Here is a 23,267-nt window from a genome sequence, read left to right as displayed (position 1 = left end):
GTGGTTAGGTAATGGGACGAGATGGAAGGAGAAGGGATATAAATAGGAGCGTGAGGGAGAGGAAGGTAAATATGAAAAAAGGGAAGGGAAAGAGGTGAGCGAGATCGGGGAAAAGAAATGGTCGGGGGTGGGGGTGGGTGACGTCTAATCATGTATATTCCTGTGCCGCGAAATGAAAGTGCACGCATTGGTCTGTCCACAATGGCCTTCCAGGAAGTGGTGTGGGAGGAACTGGAACCTCCCGGCACGCCAGTCTGATACATACACCCACATTACGCTTTAGCATCTCGTCCAACTTTATTGATGTGAGTTATGGTTACGCTTCTCAGAACCCAATTCGGGAGTGGCTCAGAAATAACCACCTGCAGGTCAGCCGGGCTCGCTCCCTGTGTGACGCTGACGCTTATCAATGCTCATTGGTAGTTTGTTCCGTATTGATATGAATGTTTGCACTCCTGTCAGTTTTTTTGTTTAGTTTCTCCACAGTTTTACTTCCTGGAAGCCTCGCTTTCATTTCCTTACAAAAATTTGTTGCGGTAGAATGATTTCTTTCCCTTCTATTTTCCCTCTTATTAATAGAGGTTCAAACTGTGGCATTTATCTGTGTATTAAAATGACATGTTTTTTGTTTGGACTATGTTGCCTTTCATTTTTCTCATCACGCATCATTGATGAATTGTACATTATGCCTCTATGTTAATTTTCAGGTAAGGTGTAGCATCTGTTTAGGCTTTACCGATATATTCGCAATATTCAACACCAGCTTAGACAGTCATTTCCCACTCCTCATATTTCTTTCCGAACAAGCAAATCTTCAAGATGGCGATCGCTAGTGACCTCGGGCAACTGTTACAGTATCCGCCTCCTGCTCCAGAACGCCCTGACACTAGACCTTACTTGATGTGTCAGTGCCCTCCTTCCCTCTGGCGTCTCCGGCCATCACATTTCTATATTTTTATTTGTCGTTCCTGTGTGGGGGTTTGACGCTCAAGTAATGTTTAAAGTTTAGAGCATCACGTCTTTTGGTAGGTAGAAGGGAAGCGAGGTTGTACCATTCTGAATTTTGTGTCGCAGACTTATCAGACTACACTACAGGTGATTGTTTTTGATATGGCAGCTTATATTTTACCGACCTATAATCGCAAAGCCTGAAGGGACTGATTTATCTTTTGCCTCATACTTTTAAAAGATAAACTGACTTATAGAACATTTATCGTTTCATGTTTCCTGACATTCATCACGCTTACCATATTTTCACTAGTCAAAAAAAATGTCCATAAATAGTTAACAGAATCCTGCTAATCCTTGCCTTGCTGTGATTTCTGGCATCTAATGAAAATATCTCTCAAGACTTCTTCATCTATTCCCCGCCACTTGGCCCAGAATGGCACCTTTCTCACATGGTGCCACTCCCGTCTCTTAAGATTCTAAAGCTTAACTTTTCCTTAAATTCTTGTCTAAACACTTGACTCTGAATGATTCTGTGAACTTCCTGCCTTTCATTGCTAGGACGGGTTATGATAGAAGATAAAAATAACGTCATTTAGTTATTTTAGTGATTCTCTTTGCTGCTATTCAGTGACACTTGCTGCTGATTTAAACATAAAAAGCTTTTCACAATATCTGGTATAAATATTTTGCTCAAAGAGTGTCCTTTTACCGACTCCGTTCCTCACTTTTTACGCCCATCTCGAATTTCTTCTTCAGGAGGTGTATCATTGTTAGTGGGAAAAGAGGAAGGAGGCTCCATTTGAAACAGGTAAAGCCAAAGGGTGTTTTAGTTTTCCGTCATTTAATTGATTCTAGCCAGTGATGTAATTTCTTATTCTTTGTCTGCCAGCATAAACCTTTGTATTAAATCTGGTTACGTATACATCAGATTCTTCTTTATTTATTCATTTTAAATATGCATGCGAAAGACGTCTCTTTCTACATCTTTGAAAATTAACTTCAATTTTGCTCTCATCCCCATTCTGTCCATCTCACGGAAGCAGGAGCTAGTCACCGCCCTACGCTTTCACTTTCACTTTTTTTAGAGAGAGATTTTGTTTTTTTTTACATTATTTATTCATTTATAATTATTATTTTTTTTTTCAGAGAGAGAGAGAGAGAGAGAGAGAGAGAGAGAGAGAGAGAGAGAGAGAGAGAGAGAGAGAGAGAGACATACATCAACAGAAAATGTAGGGAACCTTTTACACCTGCAGAATCAAAATGAGTGCCAATTAGAGGAGGTTTTTACACCCGTGTTTCTCATTAGCAGAGAGACAATTAAGGGAGCTTCACTAATCACCTGTATGCATAGTTGCCTTAATTTTCACAGGTGTCAATGGACCGTTTGATAAAGGCCTTGGGAAACATTACCCACACTCTGACTGTTTCTCTGCATGTCTGTCTTTCTCTCTCTCTCTCTCTCTCTCTCTCTCTCTCCTCTCTCTCTCTCTCTCTCTCTCTCTCTCTCTCTCTCTGTCTGTCTCTCTCTCTGTGTGTGTGTGTGTGTGTGTGTGTGTGTAAATAGATGAGAAGTAGAGAGAGAGAGAGAGAGAGAGAGAGAGAGAGAGAGAGAGAGAGAGAGAGAGAGAGAGAGAGAGAGAGAGAGAGAGAGAGAGAGAGAGAGAGAGAGACACGATTCCTGGAAGCGCATGTAGACACACACACACACACACACACACACACACACACACACACACACACACACACACACACACACACACAGAGTTATTATGTTTTATGTATTATGTATTGTGGTCTTCGTGATCCGTTGTTTCATCATGTATAGCTGGCTGTCTTTAAATCCTCTAAATCCTTACTTTTATCTTTTTTTGTGATTTTTTTTTTTTTTTTTTTGTGAATTTATCAGTAGTAGTTTTTTGGGAAAATGTCATTAAAGGTAAACAGTTATTTAGTTCTCTTGGATCACTTTACCTATGAAACGCTATTATTATTATTATTATTATTATTATTATTATTATTATTATTATTATTATTATTATCATTATTATTATTGCCGCGCACCACGGTTCGGGCGGCCTCTTCTGGTGCTTGCATTGAGGGAACATCTGGGGTAATCCGTGACTGGCCTCCCTGCGTGCGTCATTCAAAACACTCGCCATCAGCAACATTATCCTTCGCTCATATCTTGATGGCCACACTCCTCCACGTGTTATTGCTCCTGCTGCTCCCCCTGATATACTTAGTGGCAGGAGAGTGACGTGGAAAGAATATATGTATATACACAGTCCTTCATCTTTCTCACCATTTTATTCCTACGTAATTAAGACAAATGTTACTGCTATTCAAGTGGTCTTTCATTCTGTGTTTTATTTTCCCTTTCAGTAATGGTTGTTTTTGCCACCTTCACATTTCCGTTTTCTAAACCTAGTTTTTGTCGCAGAGTTCATTTTGTGCCGTATCATTTTAATTTTGGAGTTTTGCCTGTTGATTTCTTCCCTTCTTAGTACGATGTGCTTATTCATTGTGTAGTTCCGCTGTTTTGCTTTGATATTTTTTTCGTATTACTTCCTTAAACTTTTTTTCTTTATTTTCAAGTCAGATGGTATTGCTGCATGTTATCTTGGTTAGCTTTTGCAGCATTAATTTTACTTATCCTAAATTCTGGATGAATATTAGCTTTGTTTTCTATCATGTCTTGACCAAATGTATTTTTACTCTTCACATGGTTATATTTGCGTTGCGTACGTATATGTAAATGAGCGTTTGAAAATTTTGGCGAATGGCGGCAGCCCGTCAGTGCATGCGGCACCTCGACACGCAGCACCCTCACCTGCCCTGAGTGTACCATTGACTGTTTCTTTTGAACCTAAGGTAGATACTGCTGCATTGCGGGTTTGGCTTATACAAAGGCATACATTTTTATACAAGTGTGGCGCAACAAAAAAATAAGAATTCCATGCATTGTGACGCGAGGTGGCGGCGCTGCGCCCTGACGGGTGTGATGGAGCTCAGCCTTCGTCCCTACTTCAGTCTTCCCCTGAACACCATGTCTCCTTCATTATACAAGTTAATTCCCTTAATGACGCTAAAGCACTTGGTGATCGCGTCACATTATTCACACAATACAGTTCAGTGCTACGGTAACCTTCCTGCACAATACGGTGCTTCATCGTCCTGTCATTGCTGTAGTTTTAACGTCTCCTTTGTTCTGATGTCATTACAGGGAGCCACTTTGGCTGTCACCTGGAGCAGGGCGGCGGTGCAGGAGGTAGGGCAGGTTAATCATGTCAAGGTGGCGGGGCGAGACGGCGGTGGCTCCGTCATGGTGTGTTGCAGTAACGACAAGGTTATTCCGTTTTCATTATGTTACCACTATTTTTTGTTTCCTTTATGAGTGACGCGTGCTGCTTACCCATCCTTCTTTACTGTTCATGGCTTTCTTTATTTCACAAATCAGAACGAAACTTCACGAATCAACGTATGTACGAAACGTACGTATCAAAACCCGTAGGCTACAGTGCAAGCGGCAAGATAAAACTACACACCGGTCCAAGTTTTTTTATTTTTTTATCCCGTGTTATGAACTACGCAGATTGGCGCAATGCATCTAATTTATCAGATCACTAACACTCACTAATGTATTATGCCATTAGCTTCTCCCCATCTCCCCAGGTCTCTCTCTCTCTCTCTCTCTCTCTCTCTCTCTCTCTCTCTCTCTCTCTCTCTCTCTCTCTCTCTCTCTCTCTCTCTCTCTCTCTCTCTCTCTTGCTTACATTGTCAAACTTCCTGCTTCGCATCACGTCACCTTTCACCATCCACCTGTCACACAAGTATAATTAATGAACACCATATTTAGCATCAACACCTGCAGCCTCCCGGTAGATGGTGCAGCGAAGGTGAGGGTTAACCTTTATCTTGCATGGTTGTAAGATGAATGACTCAAAAGATGTGAGATAGAATGGGATTTACAGATTAATAACTGTTAATGCCCGGAACTCTCTGCTCTTCGTGTCTTTTCTTCCCAACTAAGACTAATTATTTAGGAGCATCTTGACACTTCTAGCACTAAATTGACTAAGACTTTTAAAATATAGTTTTTCTTTGTGGGGAGAGACAATTAATAGAAGTTAATATTTTTGTCGCCTTTGACAATCTTCTTGACATGTGATGATAAATATAAATGAAAGAATAATGACAAAAAAAAAAAAAAAAAAAAATCTGCAGTAGCAATAATTTATCAATCCCACAGTGAAGACTTAAAGGTTTCCACCAGATTAACGTAACTGCTACCACGCTCTAATATTCGTGATAACCTACAGTTCCCTATCAGCATAGCACATTACGCAGTCACACTTTAATCTTCAGTGCTTCACCCTCCGCCTGAACACTCAGTTATGCCACCAACATTCCCTTTCTCTCCATTTCCTCTTCCCCCCTGAAATTCAACCTACACTGCCTTGCCTCTCCTGTTTGTTTCTCTCCTTTGCGCTGCCCGTCAGGCTGCACTGCCTTCATATTAAACACGCCTGGGCACTCACTGTATATTTCTAAAGTCACTTATATGAAAATGGCACTAACGCACAACCACATAATAAATAAAAGAAACAATATTTGTATGCAGTATAGAGAAAGAGAACAAACTTTGAGACTTTTCTCAATAAAGAATAGAAATTACATGATCACATTACTAATTTGCAACATTTGGGTTATTATAGTTCAAAACTCACATCATTATACCAAAAACTTGAGGCTGAGGCAGGAAGAAGAGGTGAGACGTGCAGAAACCCAAACCAGGAACCTCTTGACCTCGGCGGGAGGGAGTGAGAGAGGAAGAGAGGAAGGGAGAGGCAAAGAGGCTGGGAGGACAGGGAGAGAGGGAGGCAGGCAGGAAAGCAGGGAGAAAAGTTGATAATGGAGTAAACAGAATGAAAATTGCAAGATGATATATGAAACAAAATGTGTGTTAGTTTTAAACATAAATGCAGAAATGAAAATAGCCTGAATATTCTGATAGTAAGGTTTCATAAAGTGTACGTGTTGTGTTTGCTAATTTTCTTTCTTACCTTCTTTTGGCACAGGTACACTCGAGTATGACATCACATAATGGAGAGGCCACATGATTGCAAAGTAGTAATAGTAGTAGTAGCGTTGGTGGTGGTGGTGGTGGTGGCAATTGTAGTACTAATGGTAGTATTAATAGTATAAGCAATGTTGATAATTAAACTCGCAGTAGAAATTATTATTATAAAAATAATCATCTTACTGCTACTACTATCACTACTTCTACTACTTCTACTACTACTACTACTACTACTACTACTACTACTACTACTACTACTACTACTACTACTACTACTACTACCACTACTATTGTTATTACCATTGTTATTAAGAATATCATTGCTGATAGAGTTGTATCTGCATTGAATTATGCTGCTAGCGTTAGTACTGGATAACCACTCGCCACAAACAATAAATATCGCCGCTGCAACACACGATCCATTAATTGTTCCAGCTACTTGGTTTTTTCCTCACAAGTGTATAATGTTAAAGCAGGTGTGGGATCCTCATCATAATAGCGACGAGTGAACGCAAGCCACACACACACCTGGTCTCCGCCACACCTGCCGCCCACTCACTCTATTCCCCTTTTATAGATGTGCCATTATCAACACAGGAGGAGTTACTACCAGAAGAAACATCAATTCCCACAGCCGTTCCAGTTACATAATAGTCGTTTTGAAATATATTACGCTACGTTTCTTATTTTTAGATTAGGTATGGTAGCTTTTGTTATTCATATTTTATCGGGTCGAGGATTTTTGTTAAGGATACAGAAAACGAGAGAGAGAGAGAGAGAGAGAGAGAGAGAGAGAGAGAGAGAGAGAGAGAGAGAGAGAGAGAGAGAGAGAGAGAGAGAGAGAGAGAGAGAGAGAGAGAGAGAGAGAGAGAGAGAGAGAGAGAGAGAGAAATCCAGCTCAGTGTACTGCTCCTGAAAATTGATTGCAGAAGGAAGTTACAAAATATTAGCTAATTTAATTGAAGTGTATTGAAGCAGCTCATGTTTAAGGGTATTACAAACAATGTCTTTTGTGGCCTGTAGTCTTGTTGCTTACTCTTTCTTTGTGTTTTTTCGTGCCCCTGTATGCAATGACCAGTGGAATATAGTACCAACAATGTTCTCCCACCGCCGTGACTCGTAAGCTACAACCTGCACACTTCCACACTTGGCACACCAGTTGGTACCATTATATCAACGTGAAACCCAGAATGAAACCTACCTTTTGACGGAATAGTCGATCATTACTTCGCCACGCTGACAGGACAACAATAAAATAGAAATAATGTTCACTGTGTTGTGTGTTACGCGGGATGAAATGACCCCACTCACCAGCACTATGGATTTGTGTGCTGAATATAACTTTTAATAGTCGTAATTATCAAAACTTCCTTAATATTACGCTCTGTAGTTTAGGGGAATAATTAAACCGTTGACGTCATCATCATCATCATCATCATCATCATCACCATCATCATTAATGACATCATGGCCATAATCGTAATCACCAATCATCATTGCCATCATCTTCGTTTTGTTGTTGTTGTTGTTGTTGTTGTTGCTGTTCTTCTTCTTCTTCTTGTTCTTCTTCACCACCACCATCACCACCATCTCTCCTTCCTCCGTACAGTCAATGGTGTCACCTTCACCACTTTCGTCAGTTTATAAGAAAGAGGCGCTTCTATCTTGCCACACGAGAGCAGAAGCCAAATTCCGACGACTTGTACATCAGCCGCTTTCAACACTGCTTGTATTTTATGTGTGTGTTATTTCCGGGAGTGTGTAGCGGGGATGGGGGACTCGGGGGTTCCCTGCCACACTGCTTTCCTAAGCCTTCAGGACACGGCAGGTAGAAACGTGTCTGCCTTTTCCTTTTGCTTAGATGATCCGTGTTGTTGTTGTTGTTGTTGTTGTTGTAGTTGCTGTTGTTGCTTTCTCCCTCCGCTCCTACTGCCGCTACAGCAACAACAACTACAACAACAGCAACAACAATAATAATAATAGCATCAAAAACTACTACTACTACTACTACTACTACTACTACTACTACTATCATAACCATCACTATAGTATTATCGTTATTATATATTAATTACAGTAAAATGTGAAACATTAACACACACACACACACACACACACACACACACACACACACACACACACACACACACACACACATATTCACACTTCCTTATATACGAGTACATTTTCCATCCTGTCCCTCGTAACGTTCACTAATGCCACTATTAACAGAGGCACAGAAAAGAAAAAAAGTCCGAAGGACGTGAATTCCGCAGCCTTTTAGATTTTCAAGATTAAATTTCCTGCCACTCGGGAATCACTTTTCCTCATGTATGCTAATTTGTTTTCTGTCTAGGGAAGTGTTGGATCCTAGTGGCAGGTGAAGAGATCAAGTGTACGGTGCGCCTGGGACACACACACACACACACACAAGGCGATAGGTGCACGACTATCAAAGCTGCGGAAAAATAAGCTTTTTTTATATATTTTACGTGAAAAGCCGCTCAATTGTCTCTCCCCCAAAAAGTACAATAACAACTCAAATATCCTGTGGTATTAGATATACAGAATTAACGTACGTGTATATAAAAAAAAATGTAATGATAGGCATTATTCAGCACCGTATATACTCCAACCTTTACTTTCTTCCACTCCAGTCTCGGGGGAAGGCTAGCAAATTATGTAGATTTTCGTGAGTGTCCTGGCCTTGCCTCGCCCTCAGCCCTGTGTAGGAATTTTGCGTTGGAAAGTGTTGGAGAACTTGCTCAGGAAAACACGTACTTGGAAAGGCATTTTTTCTTCTTTTTTTTGTCTTTCTCCTTACCGTTGTTGCCTTTGATCACTGGAGCAAGTGTAATGAGAGGACACAGTTTGTACTTACTAATTAGATAGATGATGTTAATGTCTTGTTATCTCTTCACTGTCTAGTTTGGTTGTAGTGTTTGATGGTTGGTCTGGCTGTCACGATGTCTATCAAAATGTCTGTCATTCTGCATCCCCTTGCCATATCGTTATTTGTTTTTTGTCTGCCTTGTATTCAGTATCTGCCATTCCGTGTGCATCCTTTTAGCATTCCTTCTTTTTTTTTCTTGTTTTTCTATATCGTATCTGGAGCCTTTGATCACGAGTGAAGGCTGTAGATGAAAGAAACGGTAAAATATCGAACGTTTTCTTTAATGCTCAGATGTCCTGATACTCCCCCATGAACGTCCAGCCTCGACCCATAATTTTCCTAGTTCAAAGTGATGCTTGCTAATCACACGAGCGTCATCACAACACACGTGCTCCCGCCTCCCTCCAGCACTAATTTCAATACATTCCTGATTGCTACTTTGCTCCCTTCTGTTCAAATGTTTTCGTTCTCATCAAAGGGACGCTGATGTTTCTTCCCTCACATAGTTCATTACCCATCCTTCCCAACGGGCGTGTAGCTGAGGCAATAAAAGTGGAGGAAATTCACTGTTCCTTTGCTTATTTTTTAGAGGCGTGTTACAACAAATAGAGAATTCAAATATAGACAGGACTTTTTTCGACGATGGAAATAACCAAAAGTTGCAAAAAATGATCCATATTTCTCTATTTTTCCACCGAATGGACTTCTCAAATCAACGAAAAAAATAATAAATCTGAAATATTTTTTGGTAGTTATTTTCGATCTGGTAGAAGCTTCTGCGTTTCATGTTACTACGTACTTACTTAGTGAAGCGACACATATATGAATGACGATGATGATAATGATGATAATGATAACTACAATAATGATGGTACTAGAATTAATTATAATAGTAAAAGTTACCTAAAACTCTATTACTCATTGGCACACTCCTTGAAGGCAAGACGCAAGGAAGAATATTATCATCGTGTCGACTTGAGGAGGATGACTGAAGCGCGTTCCGGAGACGATTTCATCTTTTAATTAGGAGACACACCTTTGTGAAATGATCCGCTGATTCAGCAGTGAGAGAGAGAGAGAGAGAGAGAGAGAGAGAGAGAGAGAGAGAGAGAGAGAGAGAGAGAGAGAGAGAGAGAGAGAGAGAGAAGAGAAGAGAGTAATTGGACATGGTGCCTTGATTACATTTTCGCATGCAATAGACTGACTGACTTTCTTGTAAAAAGTACGCTTCATGCACAATATTGTGGAAAAAAAATATATTATTCACGTAATTAAAGAAAAGGAAGTTTTATGGCAAGTTCTTTCTCTCATTCCTCGTCTCTCCACACACATTCTCTCTCTCTCTCTCTCTCTCTCTCTCTCTCTCTCTCTCTCTCTCTCTCTCTCTCTCTCTCTCTCTCTTCTCTCTCTCTCTCTCTCTCTCTCTCTCATGCATGTGTGTGTGTGTGTGTGTGTGTGTGTGTGTGTGTGTGTGTGTGTGTGTGGCCAGGAGGTTATGGAGAACGGAGAGCACTTTCTGTATTCCGAGCGTGCTGTGTTGGTAGATGTGCTGCATTAAGTGTCTTCAACGGAAAATTGAAATGTTTCAGGAAGCAGCGCAGACATGGCGCCTTTCTATTCCTTTCAAGTGTAGTTAGTGCCGAGGTGTGTTCTTCCTCTTTGCTGTTTGTGAGCATGGGAGTGACAACACACACTCACACACACACACACACACACACACACGAGAGAATAGAATATATATATATATATATATATATATATATATATATATATATATATATATATATATATATATATATATATATATATATATATATATATATATATATATATATATATATATATATATATATATATATATATATATATATATATATATATATATATATATATATATATAAAAGAATAGATAAATGTGTATATCAATATAGATGGAACGATAGAAAAGTATGAGTATATAGAAAGTAGGACACCGCTAAAAGAGACATACTGAACATTTTCATTTACTGGTGACTGAATAACAGGACATATTAAAATGTAAATTTGTGAAAAAAAAGGTAGGTGAATTTCCGTTCGGCATGTAAATTACCTGGAAAGTGCAATATGGCGAAGGTAGCGAAAGGTTTTACAGCGGCGCGAAATGTTGAGGGATTACATTCATCGTAAGACTCATGATTGGAATGAGCGTTTGGGGAAAGCGGTGAGGAGTGAGGCGAGCGAGGCTGTCAGCGGGACCGAGGCGTGAGGGAAGGAAGGATGGCGCTGTGCACACTGGGTAAAGAAGACAACATTACTGGACGCTTGAGTATCTGAATGTACAAGCAAAATGGTGATAGTGAATTTATTTAAGCTACCATGCGATTGATTTTATTTTACACCTACAAGGATTGTGATATTTTTTCCTACTTTCTTTCGCCTTTTAATTTTTTCTTATTGTACTTTAAATCCTTAGCTTTTGATTGATACCATAATGATTAGCATAATTTTCCATTGTTGCGTAAAAGAACGTGTTAGTTATTCGTTCATCTCACCGTCATTTTTTGTATTAATTTTCAAGAGTTTCATGTCTGTTAATAAATACGACAACCATCTTACATCATTACCTTTCCAAACAGATACTCTCATACACATCAAATCTTCGACTTCGAACATACCTTTCTTTTAACATCATACGATTTTCCGTAATGCTGAACGCCACCCTTCTACCTGTCTCTCATACTTGTCCCTCGTACCTGTCCTTCACACCTGTCCCTCCTACCAGTCCCTCGTACCTTTGCCTCGTACCTGTCCCTCTTACTTGACCCTCGTACCTGTCCCTCATACCTGTCCCTCCTACCAGTCCCTCGTACCTTTGCCTCGTACCTGTTCCTCTTACTTGACCCTCGTACCTGTCCCTCATACCTGTTCATCCTACCAGTCCCTCGTACCTTTACCTCGGACCTGCCCCTCTTACTTGACCCTCGTACCTGTCCCTCATACCTGTCCCTCCTACCAGTCCCTCGTATCTTTGCCTCTTACACACAGTAAAAAAAGTATCGATGTACCACTTGTATGGATCATTCTGACACCACGGAACAAAGGACAATGAAAAGTAGTGGCCGACTTAATACACGCTGGTAACTCTGCGTGTCGCCTGTGACGTTTCCATGGTGACTTGCATGATTATGATACGAAGATAATCACATACACCTCTTGGCAGTGTATGGCATGTTTTAGGATCGGCGTTATGAAACAATCGCTGAGTGGTTCGAACTTTATGAACGAGCTGCAGCCAGGCATGCCAACCCTCCCACATCATCAGCGGTTGCTCTAATGTTTACGGTAGGCATCGGACACCCTGTAAACCGATACTTTTTTTTTTCTTTAACCGTGTGTACCTGTCCCTGCTTTGGGTACGTGCAGGTACGACCTTAAGATGGTGGCGTGGTGTGCAGTGGTATTCAGACTCAGTGGATGGTAGTAAGAAGCATCATGCGCCCCAGCAGGTGTTATAATGCCGACACGGGCGAGGAAGTGGCGGGACTTGCTTGACGGAGAGAGTGTTCCGCTTCCTGCTGTGATCTTGTAATATTTTAGTCGATAATCTGCGTGTTTGTATTCTTTTATTTTACTTTTATTTGCTTTTTTCTCTTGCTCTTTAATCTTACTTTTCTTTTTTCTTTTCTTTTTTCCTTTCAATCTCTCTCTCTCTCTCTCTCTCTCTCTCTCTCTCTCTCTCTCTCTCTCTCTCTCTCTCTCTCTCTCTCTCTCTCTCTCTCTCTCTCTCTCACGCACAGACAAAAAATACAAACAGGAAATAATGATAATAAAAAAAAAAAAAATGTGCGATATTAGCTGAGTCACTACACCCTTCAGCGCTTAATTTAACGTACTACTACATTCACCCCATTAAGTGGAATATTGATAACCTGACCGTCAATAACATGACTTCGCGTGCTATTGAGTTGGTTTCTTTGCAGAGAAGTGTTAATATGTGTGGCGCCAGTGTACTTCACGCGAGCCACAGGTGTGTTGTGTGTACCTGGAGATCGATGCTCTGGCCCTGCTAGAGAGAGAGAGAGAGAGAGAGAGAGAGAGAGAGAGAGAGAGAGAGAGAGAGAGAGAGAGAGAGAGAGAGAGAGGGAAAACAAAGACATTATTTGATTTTCGTTACAGGAAATTTTATACAAATACGCTATGTTAAATCATTGTCTTTTTTTACATGATATGAAAAAAAAAGTGGAAGGAAAATAAAACAGGCCAGGAAAACGTTAATGGGTGTGCGTTTGTGTTCAGTGTGGCTGAGTGCAGGTCTTGCCTTTTGCCTTAGTAGGTCAGGTGGTGGCAGCCGTAGACTCGCTGTGACATGTGACCCGAACTGTAAAACTTATATTCCCACTAATAGGTTGACAATTAAAGCTTCTCTCTCCTGTAATATTTATCTATTTGATCTGTAGGCGTTTTTTTTTTTTTTTTTTATCTAAAGACACTTTATACATTTTTTTTATTTTCTTTCAATACATTTTTTATCTTGTGTTTGATTTTATTAGTAAACTTTTTTTTTTTTTTATCTACGTCATTATCTTTGATCTACATCCGTACTTTTGTCTGCATTCCACAAATCATATCTACAGCTCATACAGTTTTTTTTTTTTTTATCTACAGTCCATATTTGTCATCTGCAGTTCATACTTCTCTTAATCTTGATCCTTATTTTCTAGTTATAGCTCATATTTCTTATCTACAGTTTAGTTTTTTTTCCTACTGTCGACAATTTACTTATATTTTTTCTCTACAACTTTTTTTTTTTTTCTGCATGTCAAGTTCTCCTACCCGAGTTGAAATATATCGCGTATAAATTCATGTTTTTCTTAATTTTCGTCTGCAAGCTTTTCTCATTTCAATAAATCGTCGCTTTTTCTTCCCTTGTTGACCTTCATAGTGTCGAATAACTGGGATATTGCCTGTACTGTGAATAAGCCACACGTTTTCAGTTCATGGTATTTTTCCAGTGTTAATATGGCAATACTTACTTCCAGGTGAGAATCCATACCTTCTACATATATAGCTGTGTGTGTGTGTGTGTGTGTGTGTGTGCTTCCCTGTGCTAGTTATTTAATGTGCTCATTCTTAATGGTAAAAACAATGCAAGGTCATCAGTAAAGGGAATAAAAGCATTAATGCAATAGATGAAATAGGAGCCGCATAAATCATCTTAATGACGAGTTAAATTAAAGTCACCGAGAACCTGAGGAGGAAGAGCAACGGTATCACGAGAGAGAGAGAGAGAGAGAGAGAGAGAGAGAGAGAGAGAGAGAGAGAGAGAGAGAGAGAGAGAGAGAGAGAGAGAGAGAGAGAGAGAGAGAGGTACGTAAACAAACTGCAGGAAAGTGATAAATAAATGATAGCGTCAAGTGATAGAAGGGATACATGAAAAGATTATTTTAATGAGCAGTGAGGTTTAAGTGTCCTTGAAATAATGGCAAGGCGGGGAAGGAAAGAACTGAGGTGCTTGTTAACTTAAGGGTGATTCTCCCATACAGAGAGGAGAGCTCTTGAATCTTATTGCCGGGGCACAGATAGCTGGGTCTGCCTCATGCTACTGCTGGGGGAGAGTTGAGAGAAAGAGAGAGGAGTGAGCGAGGGAAGAGGTGAGGGTTCCAATTTTCCATTTTTCTTTTAATTCTTACTTTTGTCCTTTTTAAATTTTTTTCTACCCTTTTTCTCTCATAATTCTTACTTTTGTCTTTTAAAACTTTATAATTTTTTTCTTTTCCTTTCCTTCTTTGTCTGCGATGACTTCACTATTCTATTTCCTCCTCCCTTCCTTGCTATTCTTTATTCTACATTTTAAAATTCTTCCTTTTATGTTCTTTTTTTTTTAGACTTTCTTAATTTCTTAATCATATTTGCTCACCACTCACTCGTTCTCTATTGCGTTATCTTTTATTGTGTTTCTTTTTGCTTTTCCACATTTGCTTCTTTTCTCAACTTTTGTCATCATCATCATCATCATCGGGAGGATTCAGATGACGAGGGATGAATATAGATAGAAGCGCGAGTAACGTAAAGACCAGGAGGAGGAGGAGGAGGAGGAGGAGGAGGAAACAAAAGAGATAATGATAATAATGACGATGTTGATGATCGTGATAATGATGAAGGGCAAAAGGGAGACATGATAAAGGAAGACTCAGAGAAGGATTTAGAGGATAAGGAAAAGGGGGAGAAAACTTCGAGGAGGAGGAGGAGGAGGAGGAGGAGGAGGAGAACTGAGCATGAAATATGAGTCAAGCTTTATTTGTCATTATAGCCAAGCATTATTCATCAGTAAGTATTAATGAGGCAGATACTTTGGTGAATTTTTGAGAGCCGCGCAGATGGAGGCGGCATCATGTATTCCCTCAGTGTGACTTGACTTTTGCACATTTCACTCCAGAATTGCGGACGAAACAAAATGCAAAGTGTAAAAAAAATAAAAAAAATAAAAAAAATAAATAATAATAATAATAATAAAAATGAAATCAGTTAAAAAGTGTAAAAAAAAAAACTAGTAAATAAAATAGCTACGTTTGTATTTCCACACTTAAGACTTGAAAAAAAAGGGCAATATGAAAATTCATGCAACTCATCGCAATAGATTAGAAAAGACAGAACTTTTTTTTGTTTACATTGCAATTTTTTGTCTGATAGACTGAACAAAGTGAGGTAGATAATGTTAAAACAACACAGGAGAAAAGACGGGATGATGCAAAAATAATATAATGCATAATTATCCAGAAAAAAAAAGAAGATAAGGAGTAGGAGGTAGGGGAGAAGAAGGAGGAGGAGGGAGAAGAGAACCTACATGAAAAAAATGAAAATAATATAGTAGGAGGAGGAAGATGAAGAGGAGGAAGAGGTTTAGTAGGAGTGGGAGGAGGGGGAGGAGAAGGAGGAGGAACATGAGATGGTCATGAGGAGAATGAGGCGAGGAAAGTGAGAAGGAGAGGTGAGCAGTTAGTAAGAAGTTTTCTCTCCCGCGAGCAGAACATCGGTGCGTGCATAGTTAGGGAAGGAGTTTGTTTGTCTCCTCCATCAAAGGTCACTGTGGTGGGCGACTCATTTTACCTCCCCTCGCCCTCCTTCATTGGTCTCCTCCTCATCTCCCTTCATCCTTACCGCTTCCTTCTTCTCTTTTCACGCGGAATTCTTAATTTAATATTCTTCACCTTTGAATTCTTTTCATTAAAGGAACTTCGCATTTTATTACTTTTACGGACACATTTTTTTGCTCTTTCATCTTTTCTCTCTTTTTTTTTTTTTTTTTCTTTTGTGCCTTTGTGCGCGCATACTCCAACTTATTCTTATGGATTTGTTCCCCTGAAGTGCGCGCCTCGGAGAGTGGTTTTATATTTACCGACCATGTTTTTTTTTTCCTCGTTTCATTAATTCGTACATTACCAGTACCGTACTAAGGATAAATCTTGGACAATTTTCTCCTCACAATAACTGTTCGGCTTAATCCTTTCACTGTTATGGTCGTCCTTCCTTAATATTCAGGGAACTGTGAAAATATTAATGACAAACAGAAGAAAGAGGAGAATAAGTTAATTTCGTTCTTATGGTGCAGAACCAGAAACAAGTTGAATATAGGCAAGCTTTCATCAAGAAGGAAAATGGATGCTAACGGACACAGAAAGGCTTGAACAGGCACAGGGCAAGCAAAGAAGCATCGTTAAGGAGACAAAACTATTGAGGTGGTTGCAGCAAAAAGTGTCTGAAGAACTGTGTGTAATTATGGGTGTTTAGCAATGAAAGGATTAATTTCTATTTAAATATTTCACTTCATTATCTTAATCGCATCTTTCATCCTTAATCTTCTTCCCGTCCTCTCTTATTCTGCCTTCACTCATCTTGCTTCTGTATTTCCAAGACTGAAATGCGTAGATTGTAGTAGTAGGAAGAGGAAAAAATGAGGAATAGAGGAGGAGTAGGAGGAAGGAAGGAGGAATGAAAGGAAGTAACAGTGGAGTGATGGAAGTTTATGAAGAATGAAGACCAGCTCAGAATGAAGAGTGATAGGGGCGGAAAAGAATGCCAGTGTGGCAGGCAGCAGGAAGGGGAAAGGCTGCTGCAATCATAACTTGTATCACGCCGTGTTGTTGTGGCCGCGAGACCTTCAAGTTACGAGGCTGTCTTCTTGTTCCTGTCTTCAGCTTACTCTGCTTCTTTCTGTCTTTGTTTTCGTCTTTTTTTTTTTTTTTTTTCTTCTTCTTCTTCTTCTTCTTCTTCTTCTTCTTAAAATTATTATTATTATTATTATTATCACTATTATTACTATTATTATTGCACAGTAGTGTAATGCTACCAACAACAAGAGCAATAGCAACAACAGCAACAACAACAACAACAACAATAATAGTAATAATAATAATAATAATATTAATAGTAATAATAATAATAATAATAATAATAATAATAATAATAATAAGCGTAAGAGCGAGCAGTCCGCATGGAGCAATGGTACTTAAACTATAATGTAGCTAGACGCCAGTGGTGGTATTATTATTATTATTATTATTATTATTGTTGTTGTTGTTGTTGTTGTTGTTGTTGTTGTTGTAGTGAAGGAGATGATGAAGTTCCCTAGGGGGGGTGGTGGTGTTGGTGGTGGCAGGCGAAGTAAATGTGAGTGGTAGACGTACATAATATCTGAATTAACACGTCTCTTATGTACCAGGTGGAGTTGTTATCCTTCATACATCCATTATCTCTCTCTCTCTCTCTCTCTCTCTCTCTCTCTCTCTCTCTCTCTCTCTCTCTCTCTCTCTCTCTCTCTCTCTCTCTCTCTCTCTCTCTCTCTCTCTCTCTCTCTCTCACCATTCATCACTATTATACGAAAATACAATAATCTTTGAGGAAGTTTCATACCGATGAGAGGGAGAAAGGGAACGATTAATCACTAGTCATAGATTGAAATGTGGCGCCATCCCCAGTCATCCCTGAATAACGCGCCTCACTCTTCTTCTATTACCAACAGTTATCCTTGCGCAGGTATTATTTCGTCTCATATTTTGCCGTTTCGAAATTACTATTATGAATGATCTCTAAGGTCTTCCTAAAGTGTAGCTGAGTGAAATAACTATTGTGCTATTCGGTGAGGTCAGTATTTTTATCGGCCAGGTAGTCTCACGTCATTAGCAGCTGAGAGAAGCAGACACCACTGAACTGGCAACACTTAGCACTAGTAAGCTGGTAACTCTGGGCAGTCAGCGCCAAGCTACGTAATCTGGTGTGTATTGTGTCGAGCGGGACGTTCATCAATTTAGCTTCTTCAGTTATAGCTAAAGCTTGTTGGGGCACTTCAGCTGTTCAGGAAGGAGGTGAGTGTTCCATGGGTGTTGGAAAGTCCTGAGAGCAAGGCTGAGTGTGTAGGAAGTGTGGTTATGGGCTAGTGTTGTGAGTGGCGGAACCAGAGTATGCCTGAGGGTGAGGGTAGAGCAGTCTTCCTTTTTCGCCTTGTTGCTTGTTCCCTTCAGGTTATTTATTGTTCCCGACAGGATATTTATCATTCCTATATTATTGTTTCTTAGTTAGTTATCGTGCATCAGCTTCCTATGATCTGTTACTAATCATGTACTAGCCAGGGAAGCAACAATATCGTTATCCTCTCAGTAATGGACTCGCCCAGACTGATGCGGTATTCTCATAATATACGATGCTTTCCAAAGGTGTCCGTCAGTGCATTACCCTGTGCCGATGCTTTCCAGTTTAAATACTTTTGTTAGATATTACATGTAAGCATAAATACACTCGTATGCGACAACAGTGCTGCATTCAATGTGTTGTTACAATTTGAGAGGCTGTGCTGGTCATGGGAACGTGTAGTGCTGCGGCAGTGTTGTTGTTAGTGCTAAGATATTAGGAAGCTTTAAGAGAAGATTAGACGGGTTTATGGATGGGGATGATAGGTGGAAATAGGTAGGTATATTTCATACAGGGACTGCCACATGTAAGCCTGGTCGCTTCTTGCAGCTTCCTATATTTCTTATGTTCTTATGTTCTTATATTCCCGGTGGCAGAATGAGGGATTCGCTGCTGTTCATAGTAACTCGAATAGTACAGAGCACAGATTGTTGGGGATAACTAAAGATTTTAAGAGAAGCGTCCGACTTTTTTTTTTTTTTGTAAATAACGTCTCAAAGCGTCGGATAAGGATGTAACTTTAGCAGTAAATGTTTGAGAGAGAGAGAGAGAGAGAGAGAGAGAGAGAGAGAGAGAGAGAGAGAGAGAGAGAGAGAGAGAGAGAAACTGCCAATCGGTGATTACTACTACGTCATAGTTAAGTCACACCAACGTCACGACCTGAATTGTGGGCGGGGCATGTATCGTGACAACAGCTAGCCTCGCTACGTGCATCTGAATATTTTAGTTTAGTTTACCCTTACTTTACTCTTAATCATCTGCATTTGGCACTAAAGCATAATTTTGTCAATTAGGTCGGGGTCTCAAACATCCGCTGCCAAAGTTAAATCCTTCCCCGACGTTTTGTTGAGACGTTATTAAAAAAAGTTGACACTGCCCCTGAAATCCTTAGTAGTTAACTCTTCGCCATAATGAGGCATCTCGTGCTACTACTACTACTACTACTACTACTACTACTACTACTGCTACTACTACTACTACTGTTATTATTATCGTCATCATCGCCATCTTTATTAGAGTAGGTAGATAAATTAATAGATAAAATAGATGCTGGTTTCTGCTGTTGCCTAATTTCGTAAGACAATTTTTCCCTGACTGGAGGACTCCCGGCACTGCAGCCCTGATCTTGTAAGCCACCTTGTTTTACAGCACGTGAGGGATGCCCAGATACCGAACTCGGGAAAATAATGATTGTAGTAGTAATGCAAATACCAATAATGATAACAGTAACAATAATGAAAGTAATAAGGACAATAAAAACAGCAATGACTGAGACTACTACTACTATTATTACTACTACTACTAGTATTAGAAGCAGTAGTAGTATTCATGCTGCACAATGTTAGACAGCCACCGCCTTAATAACCCCTCAGTGGTTTTCATCAACACTCCATCAATTGTATAGCGTTGCGCGGCGTCTGGCTTCATCTACAGGCTGCTTCTCTATTCATGGCCCTAAGCAGATTACAGACAGTTGTGAGGCGGAACACAACTCAATGAATACCGGCGGGCTGCGGTATAAGATCGACGTTTTCAACAAAGAACGTCTGATGAACGGGGAGCCTCTAAGGGAAAGATGGGCCAGCCAGCCACCAGCGGGCGTTGCCTCTCTCCAGACACCTGATCCGACACAGGCTGCACAAGACAGGCAGCCCGGGAACATTAATTTCCTCTGATAAAAAAAAAAAAAAAAATGTAAAAGCGAAACTCGTGAGACAAAGTTTTTCTGAGGCAACGCTGCTGAAGATTTTTGTGAGTTAACGGGGTGTCTTGAGCGATGGTACGATACTACTACTACTACTACTACTACTACTACTACTACTACTACTACTACTACTACTACTACTACTTCTACTTCTTCTACTGCTGCTGCTGCTACTTATATTCCATTACCGTAAGTGGTACAAATGCAATAGTGATGATCGGTGGGGGCATGATGTACTCTGGGACTCGTTTATATGGAAAGAAAATGCAAAGTAGGCAACTGGGGGGAAGAAAAGATACATGGATACTGTTACACACACACACACACACACACACACATACACACACACACACACACACGGAAAAAAAAACTTACCTCTGGCACCAGGATAACGTAAGAGGACACCTTCTCTGTCTCATTTTCCCTTTTTTCCCTCCCAGTGCAGGTGCGGAAAGTTTTCGAGGTGAAAGTATTGAAGGAGGGAAAGGCTGGGATGGCGGGGTGTGGGGAGGAGAAGAGGTTGGGGCGGGAACTCTCTGGGGAGGACGGGAGAGCGAGGAAGGGATGGAGGGGGAGGAGCAGTAAGGGTTGGGGTTGAGGGGGGGGGGTAGAGGAGAAGGTGCCACCGTGAAGGAAAAGAAATAAAAATAAAAAACGAAGAAACAGTATTTGGGTTTCCAGCTTATCACATTCTTTTCTTTGGCGAGTTCTTTTGTACAGTGTGCGTGCGTACGTGCGTCTGTCTGTCTGTATGTATGTATGTATATGTATGTATATATATATGTGTGTGTTTGTGCGTGTGTAAGGTACGGTATTGCGTGTTGGTGTGAGTGAGGTGAGTATGGCGTGTGCAGGGTGTGGCGTATGGTACTTTATGATGAATGTGGCGTGCGCTCCAAGAGGTAGTGATGTACTGTCGGTACTTGAGGATGTGGTGTGTGAGTGGAGTATGGCGGTGGCAATGTGTTTCCGGTCCATCCCCTTCGTGTTGTGGCGGTGTGGTGGATGGCAGATGTCGGCTCGCTGTACATAAAGTTTGAAAGGCGAGGACATAAGTGCCACAAAAAGGTCGGTGGAAATGCGCCATAAACGAAGCAGAAACTCGTAACCACTTTTTTTCAAACACGTAATGATGCGAAACATAACGTGCAAATGAGACAGCTGCAGGCCCATTAGTTTCCCTGTAAACTGTTCAACTGTTTCCTCAGCTGTTGCGCGTCCCGCTGGTTCCCTTCTTCGTCTCCTCGTGCATTCTTCTTCCCCTAGATAATGCACTTCCTTACATCCCTTCTTTCCACTCCTCCCCTCTCATAATTCTTTATCATCCCTGTATTTTTACTCTGTATTTTCTGTATTTGAGTTTCATTACTCTTTCTTAATTCCTATTTACATTAACCTTTTTTTTCTTCCATTTCTTCCCTAGCAATTAAATTTCCATCGTATATTATTCAAGTCTTCCATTTTTCCTATTTGTTTTGCTTTTCCCAGACTGTATATTGTCCTACATTCGTCCTACATTCGCTTTTTCCACAATTTTCTGTCCCTTTTCCCTTACATGTTCCTTTTTCCACATCTTCATCTTGTTAGAGTTGTGTGAGTGTGGGGGAAGTGACAGATCCTACCTGCTACAACCTGCTACATTAATCAAAGGCATGGAGGAGGCAGAATACAGGTAAATATAGTTTCACAGGTATAAGCTTTCCTTCCGATGTCAAGTTTCAAGTTACCACGGTTAAAATTAATCTTCCTTACCTGTGCCACTCGAGCAGGTGTGTAGGTGGAGGCGTTCTTTAATTATGCAGACTTCTTTTGTATTTTGTTTTCCCTTTTCGCCTCCGAGACTGTGTGTTTTAAGCAGCCGTGGCATTCAGAGGAGGAGGGAAAAGAAAGGCTGGATCGAAGGTTGTACTAGGTTCGCATTCTTAACAAGGAGGTCGACTTAGAAAGGTTCTCTCTCTCTCTCTCTCTCTCTCTCTCTCTCTCTCTCTGGGTTTAAAGGAGCCCTGCAGTCCCCCTCCGTCTAATCACTGCTTTCATACCGTTATTATCTCACGCATCCCCTTCGCCACCTGTCCGCCCTGCAAGGTTAATGGCAATGGAAGTTCAATGTTTTTTTTTAAAGTTTACCCTCAGCCTTTTCAAGTCCTCGTTTTCTATACATTACGGATGAAGAAACGATATATATTTTTTCTATGGTTTTATCTTTTTTTTTCTTTTTTTCTATTTTTGCAATCTGAGTCGTCATTCCGCGATTGCGCTTTTGTGTCCATCTCTTCCCCTCCGTTGATCGTTTTCATCAATATTCATGTCCATCAGCGCGATACTTCAATTTCCCCACTATCACTCCACTTTACACTCCCCATCACAGTGGCATTTCATTTTGTTATACCTCTTTTTTGACCCGAATCTTTCCCCCTTCCCGCACCAGCTCCTCCTCCTTCCTTCATCTCCGGCCCCGCACTGTACTCAAAATCCAATCAGGAAATATTTTATCGGTCAACACGTGCTTCGGACCCAAATTCATGGATCGCTGAGTAGTATTTTCCCTCCCCGACACGAGAGTTCCATTCCCAAGGGTTAGGAATGGGAGGGGCAGAGCAGAGAGTAGAGGAGGACGAGGGGAAGGAAGAACAAGAGGAGCAGGAGAATGAAGCGGGTAGTAAAATGAGGAAGGTGACGTTGAGTTGTGAAAAGTGTATATGGTACTGAAAAGAAACGTGTTTTTTTTGATTAAGGGTGAATCTAGATACTAATTATGGAAGTATGATGATGCTGATAATAGTAATGATGATAATAACGATACTAACAATATTCGTGCACGTGTGTGTGTGTGTGTGGGAGAAGGTCATTCAGTGTGTTCTCGGATTTTCTGACTGTATAATTAATGGGACGTGCTGCAGCTTGCTGGCAACATTTGAGTCTCGGTGACGGCTCGCAGCTTTACCAAGTCCGTGTTGATTAGCAGCACCAGCAGA

The 23,267-nt window shown here is 40.5% G+C and overlaps 1 long non-coding RNA gene across 2 annotated transcripts in view; it reads left to right on the top strand.

Moving 5' to 3' along the window:
• The first annotated feature begins 1,723 nt into the window (after positions 1-1,723).
• LOC135115065 (uncharacterized) overlaps positions 1,724-23,267 on the top strand; it is a 229,456-nt gene continuing 207,912 nt past the window's right edge. The window contains exon 1 of one of the 2 annotated variants that reach the window (XR_010275790.1): positions 1,724-1,759. This is a non-coding gene — a long non-coding RNA (uncharacterized LOC135115065). Of the gene's footprint in view, positions 1,760-17,918; positions 18,266-23,267 lie in introns of those variants that run through there. The other variant, XR_010275789.1, reaches the window with a different exon arrangement.

The sequence above is a fragment of the Scylla paramamosain genome, chromosome 28, assembly GCF_035594125.1.
Source record: "Scylla paramamosain isolate STU-SP2022 chromosome 28, ASM3559412v1, whole genome shotgun sequence".
In the NCBI taxonomy this organism is placed as follows: domain Eukaryota; kingdom Metazoa; phylum Arthropoda; class Malacostraca; order Decapoda; family Portunidae; genus Scylla; species Scylla paramamosain.
This window is presented reverse-complemented; position numbering and strand designations above follow the sequence as displayed.